Here is a 9749-nt window from a genome sequence, read left to right on the forward strand (position 1 = left end):
AGTTAGTCGCCATGTCTCGAGAGGATCATATGAGATATCATTTAGGAGAGAAGTCACCTCGGTTTCGAGAGCTCTAGCACGTGCTCTAGTCATGGGTCCTCTTGAGGCTTGGTGAGGCGATGGTAGGTCCATGGGGATGACCAAGGGATGCTCCACATCACCTCTTTATCGCCTTCTTCGACGCACCGAACACTTCGAATGGACAGATGCGGCTACGGCTGGGCTGGAGGAAATAAAAGCCCTCTTGGCCACCAATCCAATCCTGGCAGCGCCAAGTGTCAGCGAACCCATGCTTCTATATATAGCTGCAACACACTAGGTTGTAAGCGTAGTGCTCGTCGTTGAACGAGAGACAGATGGACATAAATTCCCACTTCAAAAACCGGTATACTACATATCCACTGTCCTCACTCCATGCAAGTCATGGTACCCACATTATCCAAACATAGCATACGCAGTCTTCATGGCATCCTGAAAACTACGACACTACTTTCAAGAGTTTTCAATCACGGTGGCCTCCGAAGTACCACTCAATGACATAATAAATAACTGCGATGCCACGGGCCGGATTACTAAATGGGCTATCGAGCTCCTCCCATTTGACATAACATACAAACCGCGGCGAGCCATAAAGTCGCAAGTACTGGCCGACTTCGTCGCCAAGTGGACAGAAGCCGAACTCCCTAAAGAGTACGGCGCGTACTCCAATTGGATCATGCACTTTGATGGCTCTAAGATGCTAGCTGGTCTAGGGGCTGGCATTGTCCTAACGTCCCCCACCGGAGATATAGTCCAATACGTACTCCGAATACTTTATACAGATTCCAACAATGCAGCCGAGTATGAGGCATTGTTGCACGGTCTTCGGATGGCAGTCTCCACGGGCATTCAATGCCTAGAAGTACGTGGGGATTCAAATCTCGCAATATCTCAAATAAATGGAGACTTTGACGCCAAGGATCCGAAAATGGCGGCCTACCGCAATGCCGTTCTGAAAATGTCAGCTCGGTTTGAGGGGCTCGAATTCCACCATGTGGTTCGAGAAAACAATCAAGCGGTGGATATCCTTGCCCGCATCGGCGCTAAACGCGACCCCGTCCCACCTAATATTTTTTTGGAAAGGCTGTTCAAGCCATCCGTGGTATGGGAAGGGGAGACCGGCAATACCAGTCCGGATCCGCATACAACCCCAGATCCTGAACAACCTGACATAATCGGAGGCTCCGCTACCGAAATAACACCTTCGGCCCACGTGATTATGGCATTCATCGACCCGTGGACAGAACCCTTCTTAGCCTATTTAAATAGGCAGGAACACCCAGAGGACCAAAACGAGGCATGTTGCATTGTGCGGCGCTCTAACGCCTACAAAGTCCACGAGGGAGAGATTTATAAGAAAAGCGCGACCGAAGTGCTCCAAAGGTGCATCTCCGAAGAGGAAGGGCGGCATCTTTTGGCCGAAATTCATGCCGGACTCGGCGGCCGCCATGCCGCAGCTCGGGCGCTCGTAAGCAAGGCCTTACGTACAGGTTTTACTGGCCGACAGCCCGAGTAGACGCACAGGACCTTGTCCAAGATTGTGTCGGTTGCCAGCTTTTTGCAAATCAAAGCCATATGCCACCTACCGCCCTCCAAACAATCCCCATAACTTGGCCCTTTGCGGTCTGGGGGCTCGATATGGTTGGACCCCTTAAAGGAGGAAGCCATAAGAAGAAATACTTGTTGGTCATGGTCGATAAATTCACCAAATGGATAGAAGCCAAGCCAGTTAAAATGGCCGAGTCCGGACCTGTGATAGACTTTATATCCGGGGTCGTACACCGCTACGGTATCCCCCACAACATCATCACCGATAACGGCTCAAACTTCACAGCCGACGAGGTGAAAACCTGGTGCAGCAAAATGGGCATAAAACTTGATTACGCCTCCGTCTATCATCCCCAAACAAATGGTCAAGTCGAACGATCGAATGATCTTATTATGAGCGACATTAAACCCAGACTAGTGCGATCCTTGAAGGAATCAGATACGCACTGGGTCGAGGAGCTCGACTCCATACTATGGGGGCTGCAGACCACGCCAAATCGCACAACTGGATACACATCATTTTTTATGGTGTACGGCGCAGAGGCAGTGCTACCCTGCAATATCATCCATGACTCACCTAGAGTGCGCATGTACGAAGAGAGAGAAGCCGAGCTAGATCGGCAGGACAGCCTAGATGCCTTGGAGGAGGAGCGTGACGTCGCAAAGGCCCGTTCCGCATTCTATCAATAGCAAGCTTGAAGGTATCAAAGCAGAGAAGTACGGGCCAAAATTTGTAACATTGGCAAACTCGTTCTACCCCTACCAGAGAAGAAAAAGGACAAGCTCAAGCCCAAATGGGAGGGTCCCTTCATCATTGACAAAGTTCTCACCGGAGGTGCGTACCGTTTGCGTGATGCATCAGACAATCGACTTGGGCCGAACCCATGGAACGCGGCCAGACTCTGAAGATTCTACTCCTAGTGCCGAACTCTGTGTTTGTCTCCTTACCTCCGTCTTCCTTTTTAAATTATACCCTCTCTCTCTCTCTCTTTTATATATATAAGCCTTAAAAGCTTCAAGTACGCTTTGACCGCACACTCTGACCGCGCTATTTGCGCTCAATATACATGGGGCTTCTTACACAGAAGGTTTATTGTCTTCTGGGCTTTATGCCCACCACATATGCGTCACTTCTCCATATGTGCCTTTTTTCACCACTATATGCATCGATATGACTAAAGGTTTGGCCAAGCTGGGTTCCCTGGCTCTTGTGTTTATGCCCTACGTTCCCGTTAATTCGGCTAGGGCATAAGGGGAGCACCTCTGCAATTGTTACTGCCGGGTCAGCCGGATGTGTACCTCAGACTGGGTGAAGCCGAAAGCTAGCGTTCTTAAAGGAATATTCGGTCGGTAAACAAAAGATGTATTTTACCTATTACAAAACATGCCCCCAGATGCTTATATCCTGCGTAAATTTTCGCAGTTTGGACATGCACATCAATGCATGCACACCCAGGGAAAGGAACCCTTAACGGAACTATTCTCCCTGGAAGATGTTTCTTCCTACCTATGTAATATAACATAACTAGTTGGGTACTTTTCTATTCAAGCACTTATGACCCCTACGCCTGGTTTGCACGCGTGCCCCAGTTTTCACGTAACCGAACAGGTATTCGGATACACTCCGGACTGTCGGGTCCAGAGGTTGAAGCGAAAAGGTCCACCAAGACAAATGATTTACAATCCGGCTAGGGACAAAATGTGTCCTTCGAAGTACAAAGTCACTTAGACTGACTAAATTCTTCTTCTATACCATCCAACAGGCTGTCTAGCCTACAGTCCTGTTGGGAATACTTAGCGGCTAATGCTACCTAGTCATACACCAGATGTATAGGGATCTCCTTCCCATCTGACCCTACAGGTCCAACCTCGGCCATGTGGTTCGGGTCAGCCTTGGTTTATCGCGTCTTCACCCTGGCACAGGCTTCCCTTGCGCCTTGTCGGCATGCCAATAACTTCCATAATCGGAAGCGCTGCCGCGCTCCCTTGAGCATCTCCACAAGCTCCCCCATGCCTCCTGGCAGGGAGATGGATGGCCATAAGGCCTGGGCAATACCCTGCATCACCTGCCGAACTTGTTCATGCAGTTGTGAGAGCTCCTGCAAGAGATCGCCAGTAGACCCAGGCATCTCCTCTTTGAGATGACCTGTCAACATACCTATAGACATAATTCTGTTAGCACGCTTCTTTGCCGAACGTCATAGTGGTTCGTTAGAGCACCTACTGAATATGCCGCACCGAAGCCTCCTATTCTCCTTTACGGAGTCAGCAAGCTAGGCTCGAACATCCTTTAATTCGACGTCCAGTTCGGTGTTCGCGTCCTGGAGAGTATTTTTCTTTATAACCTTTGTAAGCACACGTTCTCCAGCCTTCTGCTGTCGCCGAACATGTTGCTCATCCTCTGGTATGATCTCCGGATTGCCTCCGGGATTGTGTGCATGATGTATTGTTAGATTTGCATTCATGCCGAATACTAAACTGGTGCATGCCATTATTTTCGATTAAAACAAGTATTACCAGATGGGGCCTTCGTAGACTCCTCCCTCACGGCAATTGCGGACCGCAGTTGGCCCTTGCACTCCTCCAGCTCTTTAGATAACTGGGTATTCTTCTCTGTCAGAACCTATGCACACGAGGATCCTTAAATCAGTTGTGCCAACTGTTTCAAGTCTCAGGGGCTACTGATATACATACTTATCAATTTTTCTTACCCGAATATCCTTTACGTACTGGTCCGTGGCCCTTGCGAGGCCACCTTGAACAGCCCGGATGTACGCGTCCCCTGAGTTGAAGGCATCGAACGACTCTTCAGAGAAATTAGGGTCGCATAGTGCGGCCCGACGGCAACTATGATTCATGGCGCTCTCCACTTCGGAGTTTGTAGCGGAAACTCTATCCGCATCCTCTGTTGGAGGATTGTCAGTGTTGACCTCCGCCCTTGAGTCCGGCCTCGGAGTCTGGCTGGTGGAGGCGTGACCGGCAGGCTCTCCGGATATAGTCCAGCGAGCGCTTTTTCTGTCAGAACACAATGGACATTGTTATATTTTAACGATGATAATTTCGTGGCAGGTTTTTAAACATACCTTTGCAACGGCGTCTCGGTCCTGACCGCCTTTCTTTTAAGGCTACTCGGGTTCGGTGCCCCTTGTTGGCGAGTCACCGCGGGTTCGGCTTGGCGCCCCAATGGCCTTCCCTGTAAGACGCAACACATGTGTGGTGGCTAAGGTGTTAAGAGGGAATCCTTTTTGGAAGTTGGGACTCTGGCTTTGCTTACATGGGATACAGGGAGTAGGCCAGGATAATCAGCTATGATGGCCACCAACACACCATCGCATCTGAACTGATAAAATGTCCTGTCAACGAGCTCCACAAATGTGTCAGGATCTTCTTTGAGTCCGGGGTCGAGGGCCCGGTTGGGGTCCTCTGGCTGTGGAGATGGGCTGTGAACATCCCTGATAGCTCTTCGCAGTTCCTGCTATGAATTGACGAAGTAAACAATTGTGCTAAAAATGTGGGAAAGACTGGAATAAGAGATAGCAACTCACCCAGCTTGGGGTGTTGTACATGGAGAATCCATCCCATGGCTTGATATGGATGAACTCCTCCTCTTCTCCTTTATACAAATCGGACGGTATCTTTGCCAGAGCGGCGGGAGAGTCCGGACCTTTATGGCTGCAGCGGGTGGCATCGTCTTCTCCATTGAAGTGCCACATGGGTTTTTCCCGATATTGAAGTGGCTGCACTCCCCGCATTATACATATGGACATAACCTCAATTATTGTCAGTCCTGATTTGGCCAGCGTATTTATCCTGTCCATCAGGAAAAGGATCTCTCTGTTATCTTCCTCCTGGGGGCTCCTGGGGCGCCAGCTATGGCATTTCTTCAATGGGGCATTTACAAACTTGGGAAGGCCTTTCCAAATAGGGTCCGGAAGAGGGACATCCTCCATGTAGAACCACTCTGACGGCCAGTCTTCGGATGTCTTCTTCGGGGTACCGGATAGGTATCCGGTCCCGGCGATGCGCCATATTTCGGCTCCGCCCACTTGATATACCCACCCCTCTTGAGTGTGGGGTACGAGGCAGAATAGCCTCTTCCACAGCTCGAAATGAGCTTCGCAACCCAGAAATAGCTCGCAGAAGGCAACGTAGCCTGCGATATGCAGTATGGAGGCTGGGGTAAAGTTATGCAGCTGGAGGCCGTAGAACTCCAGGAGCCCACGGAGGAAAGGATGGATTGGAAATCAGAGTCCCCTCAGCAAATAGGGGACGAAGCATACCCGCTCTCCCTTGGATGGGTTTGGAGAGCTCTCCGCTTGCTCCCCAACATTATAAGTGGCTAGTCCAGCTCGGACGGGGACCATGTACGCAGCAGGAGAAACCCCTTGGTCTGCAACTCTACTAGTCGGCTGTGGGGGACAGAACATTTCTCCCAATCGCCTGGCCTAGTGCTACGGGAGTGAGAGGAGGAACCGCGACAACCGGCCATGGTGGTATGGATTTTTCCGGGAGCGCTCTGATGAATACTCGCTGGGAGGAGATGGTGTGATTTGGATCTGAGGATCCCCGTCTCTTTAAATAAACGATTTACTCGCATGGTTGGGGTGGAAAATGTAAAAACTCCTCGACTTCTCGCATTCGCTCGACACGTGGAGACAGCCATTATTAAAGCACATAAGCCAAGGAGCGCGACATTGATGAGGAGCCGGACACTGCTCGTTACAACGATGCTCTGGAGAATTTGGAGAAGAACCCGCCTTGTAATGCCGAAGACAATCTGCGCGCCGGACTCATCGTCATTGAATCCTGGTTCAGGGGCTACTGAGGGAGTCCTGGATTAAGGGGTCCTCGGACAGCCGGACTATATACTTTGGCCGGACTGTTGGACTATGAAGATACAAGATTGAAGACCTCGTCCCGTGTCCGGATGGAACTCTCCTTTGCGTGGAAGGCAAGCTTGGAAATTCGGATATGTAGATCCCTTTCTCTGTAACTGACTCTGTGTCACCCTAGCCCCCTCCGGTGTCTATATAAACTCGAGGGTTTAGTCCATAGGACAACAACAATCAGAATCATAGGCTAACTTCTAGGGTTTAGCCTCTATGATCTCATGGTAGAACAACTCTTGTAATACTCATATCATCAAGATCAATCAAGCAGGAAGTAGGATATTACCTCCATCGAGAGGGCCCGAACCTGGGTAAACATTGTGTCCCCTGTCTCCTGTTACCATTAGCCTTAAACGCATAGTTTGGGACCCCCTACCCGAGATCCGTCGGTTTTGACACCGACACCCGCGCCCCGCAATCGTAGTAGGGATTCTTGTGATCCCATTGGTTTCATTTTCCACCGACAGTGTCGTCTCGCGAGCTCCACACCTCTGTCCATCACGGCACAAACTTGATGATATTAACGATGGACGTCGTCCTAGCGAGCTCGGCGTCGCCATCCATCACAACACGACAGCGGCAACCTCGCTAGCTCCATGCCTCCGTCCTCCATAGCACTAGTTTGATGAAGAAGACGATGTGCATTGTCCTAGCAAGCTCCGAGTTGCCATCCTCCATGGCACGCGGCGGCATCCTCGCGAGCTTCATACCTCCGGGCTCCAGCTTGATGATGTTGATGTTGGCGGCGCCCTCCTTGCGAGCTCCACGCCATGATCTTCCGTGGCAATGGGTTGATGATGTTGGCGATGGGCATTGTCTTGACGAGCTCTGTGTCACCGTCCTCCGTGGCCCCATCTTGACGAATTGGATATCCGCGGTGTCCCTAGCTCCACAACGTCGTCCTCGGTGGCTTCAGCTTGATGGCGAAAGTGACAGGCGTTGTCTTGATGATCTCCACACCTCCATTCTTCATGGCGCCGGCTTGATTGAAGGTCAGCGGCCACGTCACCAAGGGCGGACACCAAAAGGAGACCAGCGAGCTGCGCGCCGCCAACACCGCTGATATGCCGTCGTCTTCAATGTCTCGGTGCGGTGAAGTACAAAAGTAGCCTCATCGCATTGGTGATCTTTATGAAGATGATGATAGTACCGTTGAAGTTCCGCAAGTTCACGAGCTCAACCGCGCCACCACCGTTGGGCGTGTCGTCCGTCACCTCCATTGTACCATAGAGAGGGAAGAGGGTGTGCTAATGCTCAATCGTGATCGCTGCCAGTAAATCCATCGAGGGCGTGTGTACAAGGGCGCCACCGCGCTTCTCCTTGGCGCATGGGCCTTCACCATGGGTGTGTCCTCCACATGCGCATCTTCCTCCTGGACGTGTGTTGGACTTTCATGCCGTCTCTCCGCCGAGTGTGTTTGCTGTGTGAAGCCTTTGCCCTTCTCCCGCCTCGGGCGCACACGTCACGTGTGCCCATCACCTCCTGCTGCTGCTCGGACCCTCTGCAAAATAGCCGAGAACACATAGAAAAAGAAAGATTATTGCGACTTTCACACACGCCGCCGCCATGGATGCGTCCGCTACCATGGACGCGTTCTCCTGAGTGCACAACCCATCTTGCTCTTCTCAGGTACAAACGCCGCCCGCCACGCCTGGTTGTGTTTGTGAGTTCTTTGGACGTTGCCGCGATGGGCGCGTCTCCTTCTCCCGTACGTAGCCCTCTTCTCCTCCTGTGCGTCCCTCCTGGGCATGTTCCGTCCTCCGTGTCCAGGGCCAGCACATCGGCTGCCCAAACGAGGCACGCAGGAGGAGCTGCGGCAACTCATCCATGTACTGCTCCAGGAGTCTTGTACGTGCATGTGATTCCTCACCTGGTACACAAGAGAAATAGATGTATGTCTTTAGTATTATGCTAACCTGAGAGATGGAACTCCATGCGTGTTGCATCCTTGAGACACGCTCAATCCAACGATGCTGGTGATGCGGCGCTGGTGCCGGCGCAGTCGCCAGACAGATAAGGGGACGTGTGTGTCGACCGGTGAGCAGGACGCCCCTAGAGGCGCGTCCTTCCCTCTGCCTCGGTATCCCGACCGAGTGCCTTCCTCCGAAGAAGCTGCTGCTGGTTTCCCCTCTCGTCGACGCTGCCGCCCACGGCACGTCTTCTCCTGACTCCTTTCCTCTGCTATGTGAGATGTCCTTCATCCGGCTGGCCTCCCCTGCGCACGTTGTTCTTCTGTATTTATATGCCGAGAGGAACGGCCGTGCTCGGTTTGATTTTGATTGGAAAGATTCTAGCTTTCCATCTTAAATCCATCTTTCCAATATGCATAATCTTCTTGCCTTGCACGCATGCTCAAGGAAAGGAAAATAAACCGGATACATACCTTCTTAGTTACGTGATGCATGCCTTTCAAAGACGGCTGCCTTTGTTTCCAATTTTTTAATAACATGCTGATTATAGGATCGGACCATCCCATGCCAACCGTCACGTACATGTTCTAAGTGTGCCTTGCACCGGGTATTTTAGATACTTATATACGTGCACGCTTTCTGGCCGGCCGCAGATACTGTACATATACAAAGTTGAATGACGGCCAGCCCAAGATAAATGGATGCATGCATGCATTATTACTATTACGTAGGCAGCCCTATCGTGCACACATGTGCAAAGTTTCAAAGGATCAACATGCAATAATGATTTACGTATAGACACGTATCTTTAAGTGCTCCATTATCCAATTTCCCTCTGTAATGCACAAAAATATTACTTTATATAATAATGCACAAAAACACGTCGAACAAATGCCCCCTCGTCGAGTAGAGCTTGAGTGCGAAGCAAATCGAGCTTGACTCGACGAGTAATTTTTTTTCACTTTACTTGGCGCATGGTCTATATGCGGCCCGAAGAACTGGTTTGGAGTTGACATCTTCGGGACTATGTGCGCACCATTCTGAAGATGATTGATTAGTAACAATGTGTCTTAGTGTAGGTATGACCCTCCACGTGTGTACTTTAGGGTTTTTTTGCATCATATAACTAGCACGATGTCAATCAACCGAGCAACCCTGTGTCATCTTCATTCCATGGGGAAATAACATGCCTAGTCCTGAAAACAAAATTCTTTTTTTACCAATCTCGTTGCGACCGTCTAGCTGCTACGGTGCGAGCCGACTTGATTGGAGGGTTTCACATATTCACACTAGCCGCACTGGCGCCTTGCACTGCTCCCATGATCTCTTTGTGTTGATGTAGGCGAGGCATCAGTAGACCATC

The sequence above is a fragment of the Triticum dicoccoides genome, chromosome 6B (genome assembly GCF_002162155.2).
Source record: "Triticum dicoccoides isolate Atlit2015 ecotype Zavitan chromosome 6B, WEW_v2.0, whole genome shotgun sequence".
Lineage (NCBI taxonomy): Eukaryota > Viridiplantae > Streptophyta > Magnoliopsida > Poales > Poaceae > Triticum > Triticum dicoccoides.